The 23,170-nt window shown below is 40.2% G+C and overlaps 2 pseudogenes; both read left to right on the top strand.

The window, feature by feature from the left end:
• The first annotated feature begins 9,880 nt into the window (after positions 1-9,880).
• LOC124081775 (small nucleolar RNA U3) lies at positions 9,881-10,067 on the top strand (annotated as a pseudogene).
• Positions 10,068-17,271: 7,204 nt separating this feature from the next.
• Positions 17,272-17,371, top strand: LOC124081777 (U6 spliceosomal RNA; annotated as a pseudogene).
• Positions 17,372-23,170: the final 5,799 nt, after the last annotated feature.

The following is a 23,170-nucleotide window of genomic DNA, read 5'->3' as shown; positions in this document are numbered from 1 at the left end:
TGGCCTTTGTCACTATGTGTCAGACTCTTTGACCTCAATGCTTCTTGAAGGTCTCCAGACCTTGAACCCTTGAACAGGATATGTGGATTTGAAAAGGTGTAGTCTTTGACATCCCTAAACCTAGAAATTGAGAAACCTATCTTACCACATGAGTGACCTTCCCCGAATTGAAGCAATATTATAGAATAGACAGGCTCCTCTGTGAAGAGAGGAGTTCCACAACAAGTACTACCTACTCATCAAGGTCATTAGCCAGCAGTTTTGTGTGACACTAGCAGGGAGCATCTGGGACACAAGGAAATTAAGTTCACCATTGAGTTGATATAGAGGTGGGCTACAGCATTTGGGATAATTTTAATAAGAAATGGTGAATCCTGGCATGGTGGCACATGCCTATAATTCCAGCATCTTGGGAGGCAGAGGCAGGAGGATTGTAAGTTCAAAGCCAGCCTCAGCAACTTAGCAAGACCCTAAGCAACTTAGTAAGAACCTGTTTTAAAATACAGATTTTTTTAAAAGTCTGGGATGTGGCTCGGTGGTTAAGTGCCCCTGTGTTCAATCCCTGGTACAAAAAAAAAAAAAAAAAATATATATATATATATATATATATATATATATATAGAGAGAGAGAGAGAGAGAGAGAGAGAGAGAAAATAAATGGTGAACAAGTAAATGGCTTGGGAAGGTAGAGATACAGGAACATTCTTTGTCCTCATTGGAATTGTTGGCTTAGGCTTGAGGGGAGAGTGGAGCTGTGTAAAGGGAGATCTGCAGTGAATGACGACATCACAGGGGAGCACTGAAGTGATCCCAAGCATAGTTTCTACTATAAGATAGTCTAACTACTTTACTGGAGATAACTATAAATTTTTGAGGGGCTTAAAGAAAGCCCAAATAAATTGAGCAATATACCATGTTCATGGATGGAAGTCAATATTGTAAACATGTAAAATTTTTCTAAATTAATTGACAGATTTAGTATAATCCTGATTATTATTACAAGAATCTTTAATAAACCAAAATGATCTGATTCTAAAAATTATATGGAAATATAAAAGATAAAATTTATTCAAAACACTCTTATAAAAGAAGAAGGAAAGAGTTGGGGATATGGTTCAGTAGTAGAGTGCTTGCCTCACATGTGCAAAGCCCTAGGTTTGATACCCAGAATCACAAAAACTGATCAAATGAAAAATCAAAGACAAACAAAAAGAACAAAGCAAAAGGACTTGTTCTAGCAGATATCAACATTTACTGGGAAGTGACAATAATTAAGACATTATAATATTGGTACAAAGAAAGTTGAACTGACAGAATACAATGGATGACCTAGAAATATATTGTGTATAGATAGACACTTAATATATGACAAGTTTAAGAATGCAGAGCACTGGGGAAAAGATCACTTTATGATGAAAGGGTACCTATCTGGGGGGAAAAAGAAAAAAAATCTTTTATTCTCACATCAAGTGCGAAAAATAAATTTCAAATGAATTGGAAAATTCTTGATAGATTGGAGTCCTAAAAATTAAAGGCAGAATAATGAAGCCTTTCAAAGATAATATAGAAGAACACCTTCATGAAATAGGAAAATATTTCATAAGACACAAAACTCTACTAACCATGAAAGAAAAGATTGTTCTACACTAAAATCTTTGTTCATCAAGACACACTAGTATGAAAATAAAAAGTTAAGCCATGGAATGGGAAGAGATATTTCTATACATATAACTGATAAGAAAAAGCTCTTATAAATCAATAATAAAAAACCAGGGTAATTTAAAAAATGGTAAAGTATTTAAACAGGAATGTCACAAAAAGAAAGTCCAAATAGTAAATACATTTAAGGAAAGGAGTTCAATCTTATTTTTAATCAAGGAAAAGCTATAATGAGATTCTATCACACATCCATAGATGGAAAAAAAATAAAGTCTATCAGCACTAGGGATTAGCTAGCATGTGGAGTATGGGAAACTCTTCTACTATTGATGGAGTGTAATTTGGTACAACTACTTTGGAAAACTGTCATTTGTAAGTAAAGTTGAAGATGTGCATACTCAGTGATCCAGATTCCTGTACAAGAATGTATATGCATAAGAACGTTCATAGCAGTGATGTCTATAATAGCCTCAAACCAGAAACAACCCACATGTCCATCAGCAGAATGGATAGGCTGTTATGTATTTGTACAATGGAAATATATATAGCAACACAATTATCCCAGCTATAATGACATAGATGAATCTCAAAACACTATTTTTGGGGGGCTGGTTACTGGGGATTGAACCCAGGGGCACTTTATCACTCAGCTATAACTTTAGACTTTTTTTTTTTAATTTTGAGACAGGGTGTAAGTTGCTGAGACTGGCCTCAAACTTCTTTCCTCCTGCCTCAGCCTTCTGAGTTGCCCCAGCAACTCAGATTATAGGTAAGCACCATCATGCCTGGCTCACAAACACAATTTTAATCAAAAGAAGCTATACCCAAAATAATAAACATCTACATGCAATTTTAAGAGCTAGTGAACCAAGCTACCCAGTATAGGCTTGTATACTGAGGTAGGATGAGATTACTGTAATTATCAGGATAGTGTGTACCTTTTCAGGGAGGAACAGAGTTGTGATTTGGAAGGGGCACATGGGAGTGCTTCAGTGGCGCCAGAAATATTCTCATTCTTGAACTATGCTGATTACCTGGGTGGTCATTACATAAGAATGATGTAAACCCCCATATTTATGTTTTATATACTTCCTGGGTATTATACTTCAGAATAAAAAGGTGTAAAATAAGACATATTAGATTTGGAAAGGACTTCAAGAGGCCCTCAGGCTTAGGTCCACTCCACCAAGGGGATCAGATGTCTTTAATTCCATTTTCAGATGAGGCAATTGAATCTGAGAGCTTTAAAAGGCATATCACAAGCCATTCAGCAATAACCATCAGAACCAAGAATAGAGCCCAGACCTTTGCCTCCCAGTTAATGACTCTTTCCAGCCTACTTTACGTTTCTCTCAGCCTAAACATCAGTAGTTCAGTTCTCAAAGAGCGAAGCAGCACAGTTGAGAGGAGAATTTTCCAAGCGGCCTGGATCATCACTACGGCTGGCTAGGAAGCCCCATCCTTCTCCCCAGGGCCCAAGCCCACCTGAATAATAATCCAGAAGGTTTCAGGAACTAGGACTGGAGACTTAACTCTGAGGGCTCCAGCAGCTGCCCAGGGCTTCTGAGGCTCTTTATAGTTGTTCTTATTTCCATATTCCCTGGATGGCTCCTTCTGGACCTATGCCTGGCTGGATTTGTAGTTTTATTACCTCTTGGTCAAAAAGAGAGTCACCTAAAAGATGTAGAATATAAACTCTAAGAGGGCAGGGACCATTGGGGTTTGTTCACAGGTACTATATGTATTCCCTGTAGTTTGGCACAATGAAAAATCTCAGGCAATGTTTATTGGTCATTTATTGAGTGATTGGCTAGGAGGGCTGTTAGGCAGATGGAGGTAGAGGTGAGACAGGAATGTCTGACACTAAATATAGGTTCCATTCCTTATGCAGAGCAGTTCCACGATCAGGATTTGGCCTTTGTAAGTCACTAATGTTTCAGAGAGGGAGAGATCAGAGAAGTCATACCTGAACTGAGTCTTCAATGACAAATAGGAATTGATAAGTGGAAGAAGAATGGAGGATATTTCAGCATGGACAGGGGCAGCAATGTGGGGAAACTCTGGGCCAGCACTGGTGACAGTGATTAGTTGATCCTAGTAACCATTCCTGTGGAAGTTGATCAGGGTTTGAGCAGAGTATCTCACTGCCCTTTCTGATGTGGCATTCTGTGGAGCTTGCCATAGAGCTTCGTGAAGCTTTTGGGGGCTCACTGCTCCCCCTCATCATAGCAGAGGCTCCTGCAGGGCAGGGTCATACCTCACAGAGCTCTGTCCGGACCTGTACTCAGCAGCTTTACTGAATCTCCCTTGGATGGTCAGGCCCTCTGTCAGCAGTGTTCTGCCCCTGACCATCTGGGTTTCAGATGACAGTTCATCCAGATGTCCTGGTTTGCTTTTTTTTTTTATAGGTTGAAGTACATTATTTCGTCCTGGTTGTCCCGTGGACCTAACCCTTATGCAGTTGTTCACCCACCCACCATATTTTCAGCAACCAATGTAATTAATGTACTGTCTAATGTGTTTTCCTGGAACTGTGATTATGCTCAAGGTATCTCAAAGCTTTTTACAGTAATTACTGTGCATGTGGAGAAAGCTATAATCTGGCCCTTGGACACTCAGATATTAAAAATCTCTCCGACTGTGTCTGCCTTCATTTGCATTTCCAAATTTTCAGGTTAGAGGGCCTTTCAGTTGATTGAATAATGGGTTAATGGAATCCTCTCACTAATTAAATCCAGATTGTCTCTTTATGAAAGTGCACACTTGACAGTCTCTATCTAGATCATTCTAATTGCATTCTAACGGTGCCATGGGGGCTGCCTTGAAGAAGTGATTGTCCTAAGGGCAGAAACTGTGCAAGAGGGGAAATAGCAGGAATATCCAAAGGCTATCCAGTTCCATGTGTGGCTGCAACATGAGATTTGTGAAAGCAGGAACCTACTTTGTCTTCTTGTCCTGTGCCTAGAACAGTGGCTGCTACTGTTCCCAATTCTGGGCCTTTGATGCTCAATACTTATTGCTTGAACAAATAAATGAATGATTGCAACTGTGTTGTCATACTGACAACCTGGTGGGTAGTCTGGATAGTCACTTGGATATAGTTATAATCCCATATTTCAAAATGTGGGACTAGATAAATTAAACCTAGAGCATGATAAGGTTCTGGACTTAGAAGAAGCTCCCATTTCTCTCCTTCTGTTGTGTCTGGGTGCCCATCTCCTCAACAAAACCCTATGTCTTGCTAATAGCATCATATTTCTATGTCTATTATGCCATATATCAGAAACCCCCTTTTTTGGGTACTAGGGATTGAGCTCAGGGACATTTGTCCACTGAACCACATCCACAGCCCTGTTTTGTGTTTTATTTAGGGACAGGGTCTCACTGAGTTGCTTAGCTCCTCACTTTTGTTGAGGCTGGCTTTGAACTCTCTATCCTCCTGCCCCAGCCTCCCCAGCCATTGGGATTACAAAGGTGCACCACGGCATCTGGCAAGAAACTTCTTTTTATATATTTTATTGGAAGAAAGGAAAAATAGGAGAGATTCACAATGAAGAAAGAGCCACAGAGTAAAGATAAGTGTTCCTTTTATGCATTTCTTTTTCATTGTTGTGCTGGTTTGTTGAAATGTCTCCTAATAACAATGCTAGCTTATCTAAAACATATTGCTCCTCTAGACAAGTCTAATCTTTTTTTTTTTTTTTGAGATGAGGTTTTACTCTGTTGCCCAAACTAGTCTTGAACTAGCAATCCTCCCACCTCAACCTCCCAAGTCACTGGGGCTATAGGAATGTGCACCATGACCAGCTCAGGGCTAATTTTGCTATATCTCAGACTTTCTGAAGAGCCCACTCTTACTCTAGTTTTCACTTCACTGGTATGTTAGACTCCCTGAATTTTTATAAGTGTTGTCTCTTACCCTCTGGTACTTGGATATCTTTGTCAAGGCTTCCAGAATGCTTATCCCCTCCTCTTTACCAGGTTTGATTGGGTTTCATCCATATGGTTGACCAGCATGAAGTTCTGCAGAATATTGAGATGATCAAGATCCCTTTTGTTCTGAGAGAGTAGGAGAGTCAAATCTAGCTCTGGGGTAAAACCAGTGGATGTGAACTGTTCTCTGTCCTTGATAAATGCAAACTGCTGAGGATCTGCTTTCCTAATGGAGATTAAGAAAAGCAAACTCACCAGCTCAATAGGTGCTACCAAGTACCAAATGCTGTGTTGCTCTGTTCAGTAAAAACATTAAATCTGGCACAACAGCTGGAATTGGGGACTACTTCTTATTTAAATTTATACTAATTCACCAGCTTTTGTCTGGACCAATCTGATTTTTAGTTCCTTAATAGTAGTGCTAATCTGTAGGAATCCACCCAGGATGCAGTATTATTTTCTATCTCAGTTTAAAGGACTTAAATTTGGTCTTTCATACTACAATAACTCCTATCTCATGGCCAGGGAAGCAGCTACTAAGAATATCTGTCTCGATTATGCAATCAAAAACTGAGAAAATGAACTTGGACTAGGAGTCCATCTAACATTTGGCCCCCAACCTAAGCACCAGGACTATAATGGCATTTTGTGTCCTGTAGTATTAATGCCAGCTCAGACTCCATATCCAATAGCCTTCAGAAGACCTGGGTATTCCCCTGTACTAGTGCATAATTGCTGTGATAAATGACTGTAGGTCCCTTTGGGAGAGGAAACAAAAGTACACCTACTTCATGTACTTGATATAGTATTACAGGGTCTTTCTTAAAAGGGGCATAGTCCCCTTTAATCAAATGCTCTAAAAACTGGTTCAGATCTGGAAGGTGGTTAGAGATAATGATGTTTTTCTACTTCAGTCAACCTTCTGCTCAGCCTCTCTTGATCAGTTTTCATTGTACAAGTTAAGCTACATTCTCACTGGCCATCCATTTATCTTGCCCCTAGAAACTTGATTGTTTATTAGCCATTTCTCTGGATTCCTGTGGTTTAGGGATCTCAGTTTTATTCTGGTCTTTATGTCCATCATTATAATTACAACTATACTGCCTCTGACAGTTAAGAGCTTCCCCCTGATTGCTTTTTTAGAATTCTATCATCTCATTGACACTAGAGACCCCATTGGACATCTTTTTCCATCTACCCTCGACCAGAGAACTACCATCACTGAGCCTCTTCACTAGCATATTCCTCATGACCTTAAGGAAAGGAGTGTTTTCTGAGCCTTTCCAGGGAACACAAACAGCTGAAGAGTATTACATAATAAATCCAGTCTAACATGCTGGTTTTCTGGGGCTTTGGACCTCCTCCTCAGTATTCTGATAAGGCATCTCCACCTTACTTCCTATACAGCACCATGGTTTCAAGCTTCAAAGAGCCATTCTGTATCAGGACCCTCTTCAGGCATCCTTACCAGGATGTCTCCAAGGCTATGGGAGTGTCTCCGTATAATTAAATCTTCTGTATTTAGTCCGGCAATCTCAGAATTTATTCCCACCTATGTTTTCCCACCTGTGAATCGACCTGTAGCTCTTTTGGTTAATAATTGCTTTTATTCCATGGCAAGGACAATACTTTCCCACTAAAAGCCATGCTGAGACCTGACCCTAGTTATTAGTCTAGAAGTAAGAAGGGGTGGCAGTGGGAAGCTGCTTTCCTAATAAGTGAGGCAGGAACAGAGCCAGCACACAGGATTAGATGGCTCCAAATTCCCCAAAGCATCTACCCAAATATCCTGATCTTACCTTCCCAGGGCCCTGGCTGTGGCATAGAAGCCTTGTTAGGGCTATGAATTTGTCTTCCTTTGTAACTCCACCACTCTTGCCATCAAATCTTGGCCTTATTTTTCACACACTTTGTCCACTAGCTACAACAGATGAGAATCACTTTAAAATTTGCCACGCAGGCCCTGTGGCATTTGCAATGTATCCTGAGCTCATAGTAGGCTGACATGAGCTTGCTATTTTTTTTCTTTCTAAGTTACTTTGTCAGAAAACAATAGCCAATAAACTCTGCCATCCTGTAATTACCATTGCCCTCATAACTTTCAGGTGCTAGAGCTACTGAATGAGCACTGCATCTCCTTTTGCCTATATCCATTCTAATCCACAGGTAAGAGTTGTATTAGGGACGATAAGACAGCATAACAGACAGTATTGGCATCCTATGTACCATGAATTGACATCTGGTTGTCAGATGATAGAATCTCAGAATTCCATACTAAGAATCTGCTTCCTCAGGTCACTTTGGAAACAATCTTCTTAGGATGAAAAAAGGATTTCAGTGTTAGTGACTTATTTTGAAGGTGTTCTCAGATAGCAGTAGCATAAAGATAGAAAAGAGAGAGAAGGAAAGACAGGAGGACAACAGAGGTTGTATCGATGAGCTGGTTTCTACCACAGAGGCCAACCCTGTCCTCCCATTCATCACTCCCAGGAACCTTCTCTTCCCAGAACTTCTCGCTTGGGCATGGTGGCACACACCAGTAATGGCAGCAGCTTAGGAGGCTGAGGCAGGAGATTATGAGTTCAAAGCCAGCTTCAGCAACTTATCGAGACCCTATTTCAAAATAAAAATTTTAAATCAAAAGGAAATAGGGATGTGACTCAGTCCTTAGAGTGTCCCTGAGTTCAATTCCCAGTACCCAAATACATAAATAAATAATAAAATGAATTTCTGGCTTATCTCACCCATGAACCAAGTGAAACCTCCCCAGAAGAGAAACAGGTGTTTACAGAGGGATGGCATTTGTTGGCATGGTGATGATGAATGCTGATGGGACAAGAGAATGTCACTGACAGCATGTACTACAGTAGACTAGATAAAACATTTTCAGCTAATGTGTCTTTGCCTTCCTGTAATCCCAGATACCTGAAATGCTGAGGCAGGAGAATCACAAAGTTTGAGGCCACATAGCAACTTAGTGAGACTCTGTCTCAAAACAAAAAATAAAAAGGACTGGGGTTGTAGCTCAGTGGTAAAGTGCCCTTGGGTCCAATCTCCAGTATCAAAAAGAAAAAGAAACAATCTCCACCTCCACTTCTACCACCCCATACAAAGGAGATGTTGAGGAAATTTATCATTCTTGGAGAAAAAAATTGTCCTTTAAGAATTTCTGGCTATATGGGCTGGGGTGGTGGCTCAGTGGTAGAGTGCTTGTCTAGCATGAGTGAGGCACTAGGTTCGATTCTCAGCACCACATATAAATAAATAAAATAAAAGTCCATCAACAACTAAAAAAATTGTTTTTTAAAAATAATTTCTGGCTATAGAACTAAATAAAATTATTTTCTTTATATATAACTCAGACTCAGGTATTTTGTTATAGCAATGGAAAACTGACTAATATATATGTTTATTTTGAAGTCAATTCTTAGTTTGTCTCAATATCTCTTCACTACATGCAACAGAGGACCAGGGAGGGAATTTTAGTACCTGGCCTGTTTGCTGCTATAATTTATACTCCTTGAAGGTCTAGAAACCCTAAGAAATTAACATAAAATTTTTCCTAGGCCAGTGATACCCATGGAATGATGCTTAGCATAAGCACATGAAGAAGTAAAAAATTCTTCATAAAACTTAAAATAACTGACAGAAAGGGGATGATTTTTGATAAGGGCAAATGATGAACCATTAAAGTGATAATTAGAAGCAGGGCTGGGGGAGAAAGAAAAGGGGAGTTGCTTAATGGGTATAGAGTTTTAGTTTTGCAAGATGGAAGAGTTCTGGAGATCTGTTCTGTGACAATGTGAATATCCTTAATGTTACTATAGAGTACACTTAAAAATGGTTAAGATGGTAAATTTTGAGTTATTTGTTCTTTACTATACTAAAAAAAAAGATGCTTAACAAAAAAAATTAATGGCAAGGAGAAAGCTTATGATAGAATGCTAGAAAGAGAGGGGGGACATATGACTGTATAAATTATCACTTGTGAAAAAAAAATGTATATGCCTACAAGGGAGGGGAAAGGTTTAAGAAAATATACTATACTAATACTATACTTTCAGGCTTTTTTTTTTTTTTTTTGGTACCAGAGATTGAATCCAGGAGTGCTTTCCTACTGAGCCACATCCCCAGCGTTTTTAAAATATTTTATACAGAGATAAGTTCTCGCTGAGTTACTTAAGGCCTCGATAAGTTGCTGAGGCTGGCTTTGAACTCTCAATCCTCCTGCCTCATCAGCCTCATCAGCCATCAAGCAGTTGGGATTATAGGTGAACACCACCGCACCTGGCCTTAAGTATTATTTCTATAATTACTTACTAGAGAAGTTTCTCTGATTGCATAAAGAACCAGAAACCAAGGAGGTGCAGTGTGAACAGGTGCTTGGTGTTGTTTTGTTGCAACTGCCATTTCCCATTGATGATTGTTGTTCTCTTCTGTTTAGGGAGAGTAAGAGGGAAAGAATTCCAAGTGGTTTCTAGAGGGAGGGAGGAAAGCGAGAGAGAGGGGGGGGGGAGGGAGGGAGGGAGGGAAAGAGAATTTGGGAGAGAGAGAATTTGACAGAATTATGTGAGGTTAAGCTGGTGCAGTGGCACAACCTGTAATCCCAGCTATTTGGGAGGCTGAGGCAGGAAGATTGCAAGTTAAAGACCAGCAACTTAGTGAGATCTTAAAAAAGTGCTGGGGATGTAGCACAATGGTATGATACCCTTTGGTTCAACCGCCACTACTGAAAAAAAAAAAAGAATTGTGGGTGGTTAACTATTTTTTATAAATCTATTTTAGTAGTGTGCCACTTAGGATTCTTTCAATTGTAAGAAATGGAAAATTCAATTTGAACTGGCTTGGAAAATAGAGTACTACCTCAAATAACTGAAAAGGCCAGAGGTGGAGTGAGCTTCAGGGATGATTTGGTTTAGGGGCTTGCCATCAGGAACCCGTTTCCTTTCCTCTTCCATGGCTTCAGCTTTTCTCTAAGGTTGGTTCTCTGCATGGTGTCAGAATGGCCACAGAAGTTTCAGTCTGTGCATTCACATACCATCATACCATGCTGCCCTGGAGCCAGGACTCTTCTCTTGGCAGCTCTTTCAAAAGTAAAGGAAATGTCTTTCTTTCTTTTTTTATTGGTTGTTCGAAACATTGCAAAGCTCTTGACATATCATATTTCATACATTAGATTCAAGTGGGTTATGAACTCCCATTTTTACCCCGTATATAGATTGCAGTATCACATCGGTTACACATCCACGTTTTTACATATAGGAAATGTCTTTCTCATAAGCCACAGACAATTGATGCTGGAGTCTCCTTGACCATATTGTGTCACATCTCCATCTCTGAACCATTATTCTGAGTAATCTTAGTCCAAACAGGACCCTCAAAGCAGATGGTCTACAACGGGGAGGGGTAGACACCTGGAAAAAAATTCTGGATATTATTAGGAAGAAGAGAAAAGAAAATGAATGTTGACTGAGAAGCTAACAAGTAATTGTATTTAAGTATATTATAAAATTTTAGAATAAACATGTATTTCTTTGAGAGATTTAAAAGCCATAAATGTAATAATGCTCCTTTATGCTCATAATAATATTCTTCATATGCAGAAAAAGTAACAAACTGCTTTTACTAGCCTCTTACATAGTAATGTATAGAATAAGGACAGCATTCTGAAATCAACTTTAAGCTGATGATACAATTAGGGGTGATACTAAAAATATTTAATGAGTAATATGACACTGTTATCAATCAATCTGAGGGAGGAACACAAACAATGGTGGAGATGGTCACTGGCCATTACACTTTGTTAGTGACCTGAGCCACAATTACAGTCATTTTCATTTAACAGTCACTATCAGCTACAAATATCATGTACATTTTCTACTTTACCTTCAGCCACTCACTAGCTCACTCTCACCTAGCCCATCACCATGCCAGGACATAAGGATCCCTACTACCAGCATGTACCTTCAAGGGAGATCATAAGGGTCACTGTCAAACACCAACAGAGGTGCAGATTAAAGAGAGCAAAACTAAAATACCTTCCTGGTCCTCTGTTGCATTTCGTGAAGAGATATTGAGACATACTAAGAATTGACTTTAAAATAAACATTTAGTATATTAGTCAGTTTTCCATTGCTATAACAAAATACCTGAGTCTGGGTTATATATAAAGATAAGAATTTTATTTAGCTCACAGTTTTGAAGGCTGAAAGTCTAAGATGGATGATCTCCTTTGTTGGGCCTCTGGTGAAGCCCCCCTTGCCTGTGTCACATAATGGCAATGGTATCATGGCTGAAGAGCTTGTCAGAGGGAGAGGTCACATGGCAAGAAAGTAAGCCAGTGATCAGGTGCATTCTTTTACAACAAATTACCTTTTCACAAACTAACTGGGGTTCCCAGTTAGTTTGTGAAAAGGTAATTTCAGTAATTCCCAGAACTGTGCCCACAATGACCTAACCATGTCCCACTAGACCTCACCTCTTAAAGATTCCGTCACCTCAATATCACCACACAAAGGTTCAAGCCTCCAAAATCTGAGTCTTTGGGGGGCGGGGAACCCATATCCAGACTACAGCACAGAAGTCAAGAAAATGAAATGTCTAGCTCAGGACTTGGAACATAGTAGGGAGTTAATCAGTAATAAGTATCTTTTATTACCATCTCAAGAGACTGGTTAAAAAAAACCCTGAGACAACCAAGGGGCTTACAAATGCCCTTACAGGACAATTAGCTCTCTGATTTCTGAAGTAAGGACATAGTCACTGACCTCTTCATGATTTCACCCCGGTTCTCGTATTGAACCATCCATTCATCCACACTGCCCCCGTCTCTATAAATATAACAGGCTGACAGTCACCAGTGCTGGAAACAGCTCTTTCTGAGCTGGAATTTCTGACAGCTCAACTTCCACAAGCTGTTCACGAGTTATTTCAAGGGACATTTTGCTGTCAATCACATACCCCTAAGTGGACTGCACAGGCCTACTTAGTGCCCGGGATCATGAGAGGGGTGGGAACAACATTTGCTTCTTGGAAATTAGCACACTGGTTCATGACCCATAAGAGGAAGCCGAAAAAAGGGATATGATGTTCTAAACAAAGAAGGGAAACTCTTCTTCCCAAGAACCCCATATATGTCACATGCCATGCTACCTGGCTGAATCCTTATGAGAAGTCTGGCAGGCAGGTGACAGATTCTCATCTTAAGGCTCAAAGATATTAACTAAGTGACCCTACCTGCTAAGAGGAGGGGCTGTTTCAAACCAAGGTCTCTTTCATGACCAAGTTCTTATTTCTCAGAAATTTTGGCTAGACTGATTTTTCACTGAATGATGTTTAGCAGTTTGGTCCCTGAGAATTGAAGATCTATAGCAGGCCTGGGTCACTGAACAACTAAAATCGCCTCCACAAATTTTCAACCCTTCCTTTGTAGAGGATGTGATGGCATGGCCCATGCAGAGAACCACTTAGTTGGATGGACAATAAACCTATCTGTAATAGATAGAGCAACATTTCATTTCATGTCAGGATTCTGATAAAGACTAAGAGGAGAAAAGGAGCTTTGTAGCTATAACCATGAGTGACGTCACCTAGCATGGAAATGCATTTGTGAATCTGAGGATGCTCACTCCTCCCCAGCATTAACCGCGCTCCTCTATGCATAGCATGTGCCCACCAGTGGATGTGCATGTGTGTGACGAGTACCCTCGAGTAGTCACTTGGGACCCCAAATTCTCTCTCTTCCTCCACATCCAATGAGCCTCTTCAGTCCTGTTGATTTCCCTCCTAAATATACCTCACACCCACTTCTGCTTTTCATTCCCACTACACTGTTCTACATCAAACCTCTTCATCTCTCATCCAGACCACGGCTTGTCCCTGCTTGCGATATTACCAATTCCTTCTCCACACTGCTCCCAGCATGATCTTTCTGAAAGACAAATCAGACCCAAACACCCACTAGCTTAAAATTCCTAGGTCATTGCCATTGCCTTTAGCAGTTTTAGAAGCAGAATCCTGTATCTAAATGAATCTTCAAACAGAAATGTACTATGTAAAGCACATAAATGCAGAACTCTCTGTTGAATCATGTAGACTTCTTAGCAAAGTCTTTCATCATCTGTCCCTGCCTACCTTCACAGCACCATTTCTTAACTCTACAGAAGCAGCTTGATTTGGGGCCAAGTTTGATGGTTCTAGAACCAAACTGCCTGTGTTCAAATCCTTTGTCACTTACTAGCTGTGCAAACTTGGGTATGCTGATTTACCTCTCTGTACCCTGGATTCCTTAATGATAAAATGGGGCTACAATACTTCGTGGAGGTTATTTTGAAGAGTAGATTCATTCATATTTGTGAAGCACCCAAAACAATTCCTGGCACATAGTAAGCACTCAGTAAATATTCATGCTTATGGCCTTCCTTATGCCTTACCTTGAATTGCCCTGAAATATTAGACTAATCAACCCTCCAGTACCTTGTACACTACATATGTAGGCATGCAGGGCTTAGCTTCAAGATCTGGAGTAATAAAACTACTAGAAAGTAAGAAGCCTTATTGTAAGGAAACATGTGGACTGAATCTTAATCAAAAAGCTGTTCAGGGCCAGGCACAGTGGTGCACTCCTGTAATCCCAGTGATTGGGGAGGCTAAAGCAGGAGGATTGTAAATTCAAGGCCAGTCTCAGCAATTTAGCAAGACCATCTCAAAATAAAAAATAAAAAAAGGGCTGGGGATGTAGCTCAATGGTTAAGCACCCCTGGGTTCAATTCCTGGTATCAAAAATAAAAAGAAAATAGAAAAGAAAAAAAAAATATTGTTCAGGGCCCAAGGGGACTCTAGGCACCAGACACTCTAACCACATCCCTTTTTCTATCTGAGTGCTGGCTCCATTATCCTCCTACTCTAACTAGACACTCCAATTTGCATTCTCTAAATTATTTTTATTTTTTAAATTTAGGATTGAACCCAGGACAGTCTACCACTGAGGCTCATCCGCAGTTCTATTTATTTATTTTTAAGACAGGTTCTCACTAAGTTGCTGAGGCAGGCCTCAAACTTGTGATCCTCCTGCCTCAGTCTTCCAACTTATTGAGATTACAGGTGTGTGCCACCAAAGCAGCACATTCTCTGAATTCTTGAGGGATACTGTCTGATTGGCTAAATCCTAATTGGGTAATTTTGTGATTGGCTACTTCATAGGACACTATATAACGATGAGGAGAACATCTCTATAGCCATCATTCTTCCAAGGATGGCTTTGCTTCTCTTCCCTGGGCGGGTGTTATGGCTGAGACAGTTGCAGTTAAAAGAAGCAAGGTGACCATGTTTATAGCATAACATCCCATAGTCACCATCTGCAATGATCTACTTCCTACTTCTCTGCCTGGCCAACTTACCTGTCAAGCCTCAGCTCAAGGACCCCATTCCTCAGTCTATCTTTCCTGATTCTCCCAGACAGAATCAGGCACTATTTTTAATACAGTACCTGGGTACCACTTCCTACGCAGGACTACTACAATAGGCTATGTCTAGTCTATTTTCTTTCTTTCATTTTTTTAGTACTAGGATTGCCCCCAGGGCCTTGTGCATGTTAGACAAAGATTCTACCTCTGAGCTACATCCCCAGCCTGGAGGTCCTGTCTTATTAACATCTGTATTTCTGTCTCTCTTTTCATAAGAGTTCCTGAGTATCTCTAAGCACCTGGCACAAACTGGTGCTTAACAAAAAGGATGAATGAAATCTAGACATAGATGCAAAAGAAGGTCGATTTCTGTCCACATTTGTTTTCTTGCTAAATGTGTAACTTGTCTTCGGAACTAAGACGAGTTCACATTGCAACAGAATTTGGGAGGAGTTTATTTATTTATTTATTAGTACTGGGGATTGAACCCAAGGGTGCTTAACCACTGAACCACATCCGCATTCCCTTTTTTAAATATTTTATTTAGAGACAGGGTCTTGTTGAGAGTTGCTAAGTGCCTCCCGAAGTTGCTGAGACTGGCTTTGAACTCCTGCCTTAACCTCCCAAGTTGCTGGGATTACAGGCATGTGCCACTGTGCCTGGCTGGAGTTGATTTTTGTGTGTGACATTTTCAGACCCTTCCCTACCCTCTGGAGGCACAATTGCCTCTCCTGTGTCTGCTTCCTTTGCTCTCTCCCGTTGCAATGTCTTTGAAGGTACCTCATACCTACCCTCTGGTCCACCTGGCCAACCACTGTTCACCCTTAAGTAGTTCTTCAGATGCTGGCTTCTCCAGGAACACCTCCACCTCCCCAGACTAGATACTTCATTGCTCCTGCTCTATGTTAAGTTTGAATAGTCTGCTTTCATTTAGTTCATCATATAGAATGATGAGTCATTTCCTTACATATTTGTCTCTTTGCCTAGAAGGAGCTCGTTGAACCGAAGGAGAGGGACTTACTCATTTCTCTATCTCCTATACCTCTAGGACAGTCCTTGGAATGGAGCAGGTGCTCAGTATATGTTTGTTGAATGAATGAATGAATATAGGTTATTTATTCCAAACCAGTAGAAAATCCTTAAATGCTTTCACTTAGTCTTTTAAATATAATTTTCTTGCCACAAACCTTTCCCCATTTTTTTTTTGCTGATTGAAGCTACTTATTTTCCCCTTTCACAGTTTTTGCAATTTTTTCAGAGCATATTTCAACTGAATAATGGAAGTGAATCCAAAAATACTCACTAATGTGCCACCTGTAGACAATTGAGACCTTCTGAAAACTTTTTGAAGTGGTTTTTGTATGATTGCTTTGCCCAAATAAGGTCTTAGTACTCACATTTGGATGACATGTGAAATTTCTCTGGTTTCTTTATGGTTATTTCCCTTCTCTACCTTTCTTCCATTTCTAGGTACATTCTGACAAATGTACATTATTCAAAATGCCAAAATGTCTCTTCAAGAAGCATTTTTGAATGCAAAGGAATGTTTCTTCTAGATGCTTGTTAGCTCAAAAACAAAACTTCCCCACATAATACTTGAAAATAAATTCCAGATATATTAAAGACCCAAAGGTAAAACTAACATGTAAGACTATAAAAAAGGAAAATAATAAATATCATTATATACCTCCACAGGCCCAGCATGGTAGCACATCCTGTAACCCAGTGGCTTCTAAAGCTGAGGCAGGAGGATTGCAAGTTCAGAGCTAGACTTAGCAACTTAGCGAGGCCCTAAACAACTTAGCGAGACCCTGTCTCCACAAAAAGAGCTGAGGATGTGGCTCAGTGGTTGAGTGCCCCTGTATTCAATCCCCAGTGCCCAAAATAAATAAATAAATAACAAAACTCTACACACAAAAAAGGATTTCTTAAACAAGACACGAAAAATTATACTAAAAAATCTCAAACAATAAAAGGAAAAAAATAATTTGATTACGTTAAAAATTAACAAGCCCTAAGTATCATAGGAGAAATTAGAAAACAAGTAAAACACTGGGATAAAACATTTGCAGAGTATTTAACAGATAATGGAATAGTACCTAGCATATCTGAAAAACTGCTGTAAATCAATAAGAAAAAGATGAAAGCAAAAAAAAATGTGCAGAGGATATGAATAAGCAATTCACATAAGGGGAAAATAAGATGAGCAATAAACATATAAAAATACTTAATTTTGATAGTGATCAAGGGAATGCACATCAAAAATAATGAACACTTGCTTTGGCAGCATATATACTAAAATTGGAATGATACAGAGAAGATTAGCATGGCCCCTGCTCAATGACACACAAATTCGTGAAGCATTCCTATTTTTCAAAATGAATCCCAATATCATGTACAACCATAATGCACTAATAAAAACATGGTATTAGCTCATTATAAATGCTTAGAACAGAATCTGGTATGCTATAAGCATTCAAATAAATATTGTTATTTAAAAATAATAAAATGAGGTTCTATGTTATTGGCAAAGTATGAAATCAGACCATATCAACACTAAAGAGAATATAAAGAAATGGGAATTTTCAACATTGAGGACAATATGTAAGTTAGACTATTTACATGGGAAAGTAACCTGTCAATTTCAAATGAAATTGAAAATGCACACATTATGTGACTAAAGAGTTCTACTTTCAGATTTGCACCCCAGAGAATAACTCACACATGGATGGTCACAGGAAACGTGTAAAAGAATAAAGTAGGATTTTTTTAGCAGGATTTTTTTTGTAATAATGAAATATTTTGGAATTTTTGTCTTATCTTAAATTCCCTCTAAAAGCATAAATCAAGACTGAGTCCAGGGCTGGGACTGTGGCTCAATGGTAGAGTGCTTGCCTAGCACGTGTGAGGCACTGGGTTCAATCTCTAGCACAACAACAACAACAACAACAACAAACTCTAAATAAACAAAAGGAAGGTATAAAAAAGTTTTTTAAAAAAGATCTAGTCCAGGGGTTCCATGGTCCCCATTGACATTTGGTGGCAGGATCCCTGTAGATAACAAAATCCACAGATGCTCAAGTTTCTTGTGTAAAATGGTCTAATACTTGGGTTTAGCCTACACAATCTTCCCATATAGTTAGTTTAAATCACTTCTAAATTACTTATAATAGCTAAATGTAAATTCTATGTAAATAGTTGTGATATTACATTGTTTAGGGAGAAAGGATAAGAAGAAAAAAGTCTGTACATGTTCAGTACAGATGCAACTTTTAAAAATCTATTTTCAATCTATGGTTAATTGAATCCACAGATGAGGAACCCAGGAAAATAGACAGCCAACTACCGTTAATTTGAAAGTGATCTCATGAAACAGAGGTGGGAGGACTGGGAAGAGTGAAAGAGGAAAAAAGGGAAGCCAATCCAAGGATATGTACAGAATGGGCCACATTCAAGCCACATATTTTTGTTTGTTTTTTTGGTACCAGGGATTGAACCCAGGGGTGCTTAACCACTGAGCCACATCTTCAGCTTTCTTTCTTTTTTTTTTTTTCTTTTTGAGACAGGGTCTTGCTAAGTTGCTTAGGGCCTCACTAAATTGTTTTTATTTTTTTATTTTTATTTGTTCTTTTTAGTTATACATGATAGTATATGGTATTTTGACATACTATACATACATGATATATAACTTCCCATTCTTGTGGTTTTACGTGATGCGGAGTTTCACTGTTCATGTATTCATATATGAACATAAGAAAGTTATGTTCGATTCATTCTACTGTCTTTCCCATTCCTGTTCCCCCTACCTCCTCCCCATTTCCCCTGCCCCAATCTGGTGACACTCCTCTCCTTCTCCCCTCCACCCAGCCTATTGTGAGCCAGCATCTGAATATCAGAATATCAGAGAGAACAATATACATTTTTGGGATTGGCTTATTTCACTCATTTCACTTAGACTCATAGTCTCCAGTTCCATCCATTTACCAGCAAATGCCATAATTTCATTCTTCTTTATGGCTGAATAATATTTCATTGTAAGTATATATACCACTTATCTTAATCCATTCATCTGTTGAAGGGCACCTAGGTTGGTTCCATATTTAGCAATTTTGAATTGAACTGCTATGAACATTAATGTGGCCATGTCACTATAGTATGCTAGTTTTAAGTCCTTTGGGTATAAACTGAGGAGTGGGATAACTAGATCAAATGGTGGTTCCATTCCAGGTTTTCTGAGGAATCTCCATACTTCTTTCCATAGTGGTTGCACCAATTTGCAGTCCTACAGCAGTATATGAGTGTACCTTTTCCCCCACATCCTCACCAACATTTACTGTTACTTGTATCTGTGATAATTGCTATTCTGACTGGAGTGAGATGAAATCTCAGTGTAGTTTTAATTTGCATTTCTCTAATTGCTAGTGATGTCAAACACTTTTTCATATATTTGTTGACCATTCATATTTCTTCTTCTGGGCAGTGCCTGCTCAGTTCCTTTGCCCATTTGTTGGCTGGGTATTTGTTTTTTGGGGGAGGTACTGGAGATTGAAATCAAGGGCCCTCAGCCACTGAGCCACATCCCAGCCCTATTTTGTATTTTATTTAGAGACAAGTCTCACTCAGTTGCTTAGTGCCTCACTTTTGCTGAGGCTGGCTTTGAACTCATGATCCTCCTGCTTCAGGTTCCCAAACTGATGGGATTACAGGTGTGCGCCACCATGCCCAACTTGTTTGTTTTTTGAGTTTTTTATGTTTGAGTTCTTTATGTATCCTGGAGATTAACGCTCTGAGGTGCAGGTGGCAAAGATTTTTCTCCCATTATGTAGACTTTCTCTTCATGTTCTTGATTGTTTCATTTACTGAGAAGAAGCTTTTTGTTTGACACCACCCCATTTACTGATTCATATATATATATTTGTAGATGGACACAATACCTTTATTTTATTTATTTATTTTTACGTGGTTCTGAGGATAGAACCCAGTGCCCACGTGTCCTAGGCAAGCACTCTACCACTGAGCCACAAACCCAGCCCGCATTTACTGATTCTTGATTTTACTTCTGGCGCTTTAGGAGTCTTGTTGAGGAATTCACTTCCTAAGCTGACATGATGGAGGTTTGGGGCTTCACTAAATTGCTTAGGCTGGCTTTGAATTTGTGTTTTTCCTGCTTCAGCCTCTCTAGCTGCTGGGATTTTTAGGCAACTCTTGTGGGTTTTGATCCCACTAGAGATTCCTTTGGGAACCACATGGATCCACCACAGAATTATTTGCCCCAGGAACAGAAAATGAAAACGTTTATCCATGGGCTTCTAGCTTCTATTGGCCAAAGACTGACTGCCTCATAGGAATTTAACTCCCTCAAATTTTCATGACCTACTTAGATCAGAAGGGGTTAGCAGGATCTCACTGGAACTTTGAGATCATTGTTTTCTTTTATGTGCTTTATTTCTTTGGCTTTTGGTTCTACTTCTAGGAGAAAACCCCAACTTTATTTTCCAACTGTTCTTTTATTTACATTTGTCCAATATACTTTTAATTTTCTTTGAGCACTCCTTTTTTTCTAATTGCTTCTTTTTTTTTCTTCACAGCAACCTGTTCTTGTTTTATAGATGTATAGTTTCTCATTTCTCACTGAAGATTTTAATTATCTTTTTTCTTCTTCTATGTTATCTGTGTTCACTTGTGTTATTTATCCTTTTTATTGCTCCTTTTTTTGTAGTGGAGATTTTTTTTTATCTTATGTCTAATATCTATTGTTGGTTTTTAATTAAAAATGAGGCATTTGAAAAGCTGGAGATATACAACACGTTGAGCTTTAAAAAGTTTTGCTTTAGGTTTTCAAGAAGTTTGATTCTCCTCTGAGTGGTCTCCAATGTCACATAAATGGGAAATATATCATTTCTTTCTGCAAAGATGCTCTGCCTGGGGAGAGGTGCCCTGTGGCTAGGGTTTTACCCTCACATTTTGAGAGGATGTTCTGTTTATAAACTTTCAATTAACCCATCTGTTTTCAGCCTCTCACCCAACTCCTGCCCTCTGGAGATACAGCCATCTCTGCTGACATTTTGGCTTTTTTCCAGGGTTCCTCCTCCCCCCTGAATGCTCCAGGCTGCAGCTTCCTCTGCTCTTCTTTATCAGTTACCTTTCCTCATATAGTTTTTTTAAAAATACTTTAGACCTTTATTTTATTTACTTATTTTTATATGCTGCTGAAGTACAACATCATAAAGAAACATACAATTCTATGCAGTTGCTCATCATTTGCAAAAGCTATATTCTGAAGAGATGGTTTTCTAGCTGCGAATTCTTTAAACTTTTGTTTATCGTGGAAGGTTTTAATTTCATTCTCCATCCTGAAGCTTAATTTCGCTGGATACACAATTCTTGGTTGGAACCCATTATCTTTCAGTGTTTGAAATATGTTATTCCAGGATCTTCTAGCTTTCAGAGTCTGTGTTGAAAGATCAGCTGTTATCCTGATTGGCTTGCCCCTAAATGTAATCTGCTTCCTTTCTCTTGTAGCTTTTAAAATTCTCTCCTTATTCTGTATGTTGGGCATCTTCATTATAATGTGTCTAGGTGTGGATCTCTTATGATTTTGCACATTCGGCGTCCTGTAGGCTTCTAGGATTTGGGATTCTGTCTCATTCTTCAAGTCTGGGAAGTTTTCTTGTATTATTTCATTGAATAGACTGCTCATTCCTTTGGTTTGGAGCTCTGTACCTTCCTGTATCCCAATGACTCTTAAGTTTGGTCTCTTAATGTTATCCCATATTTCTTGGATGTTCTGCTCATGGGTTCTTAACAGTCTTGCTGAGCTGTCTATGTTCTTTTCCAGTTGAAATACTTTGTCTTCATTGTCTGATGTTCTATCTTCTAAGTGTTCTACTCTGTTGGTAGTATTCTCCATTGAGTTTTTAAGTTGGTTTATTGCTTCCTGCATTTCTAGGATTTCTGATTGCTTGTTTTTTATAACCTCTATCTCCCTGTATAGTTGATCCTTTGCTTCCTGGATTTGTTTGCGTAATTCGTTGTCGAAGTGATCTTTCATTGTCTGATTTTGCTGTTTAATGTCTTCCTTGATACTCCAGATCATCTGAAGCATGTATATCCTGAATTCTTTATCTGACATTCCATCTGCTGCAGCTGTTACCTCTTCTAAAGTTGCGTTGACCTGCATTGCTTGTGGTCCTTTCTTTCCTTGTCTTTTCATACTGCTTGCGTATCTTTCCTGCAGGTGCGGGCGGCGGCTCTGCTCTCTCCTTATTCCAATTGGGGTGTCGTGGCTACCACGCCGGCAGGTCACTGGGCCTGTTCTGGGAGCTGGTGGCGGCTCTGTTCTGCCCCTACTCCAATTGGGGTGACGTGTCTGTCGTACCAGCAGGCCACTGGGCCTGTCCTGCTGGTCGGTCGCAGATCTGCCCACCTTTCGGGCACGAGTGGAGGCTCTGCTTTGCCCCTACTCCAATTGGGGTGTCGTGACTACCCCGCCTGCAGGATGCTGGGTCTGTTCCTGGCAAGGGAGGCGACTCTGCTCTGTCACTACTCCAATTAGGGTGGTGTTTGTACCCCGCCGGCAGGCTCCTGGGCCTGATCCGCCGGTCTGTTGTAGGTCTGCCTACCTTGAAGGCGCGGGCGGCGGATCTGCCCTGCCCCTCCTACCACACCTGCGGACCCCTGGGCCTGATCTGCAGGTTGATCACTGGTCTGCTCACCCTGCGGGCACGGGTGGCGGTTCCGCTCCACCCCCACTCCAATTGGGGTCACGTGACCACCACACCGGCAGGGCCTGATCCGGGCATGGGATAAGGATCTGCTCTGCCCCTACTCGAGTTGGGGTGACGTGTGTACCACACTGGCAGGCCACTGGGCCTGACCCGCCAGGCTGTCACAGGTCTGTTTACCTTGCCAGCGCGAAGGGCGGCTCTGCCCTGCCCCTCCTACCACGCCCATGTACTACTGGGTCGTGGGTCTGCCCACCTGGCGGGTGTGGGTGGCGGCTCCGCTCCGCCCCCTCTCCAATTGGGGTCACGCGGTCACCACGCTGGCGAGCCGCTGGGCCTGCTCCGGGGGCTGGCGGCGGCCCGGCTCCTTCCCTCTGGCTCGAGGACAAATTGAGGAGACTCGGGTGACTGAGCCTCACCCCCCTTACCAGGAGACCAACTGCTTATGTC

Source organism: Marmota monax, unplaced genomic scaffold (assembly GCF_021218885.2).
Source record: "Marmota monax isolate L192 unplaced genomic scaffold, Marmota_monax_Labrador192_F-V1.1 WCK01_AAM20220418_F8-fsc00111, whole genome shotgun sequence".
NCBI lineage: Eukaryota > Metazoa > Chordata > Mammalia > Rodentia > Sciuridae > Marmota > Marmota monax.
This window is presented reverse-complemented; position numbering and strand designations above follow the sequence as displayed.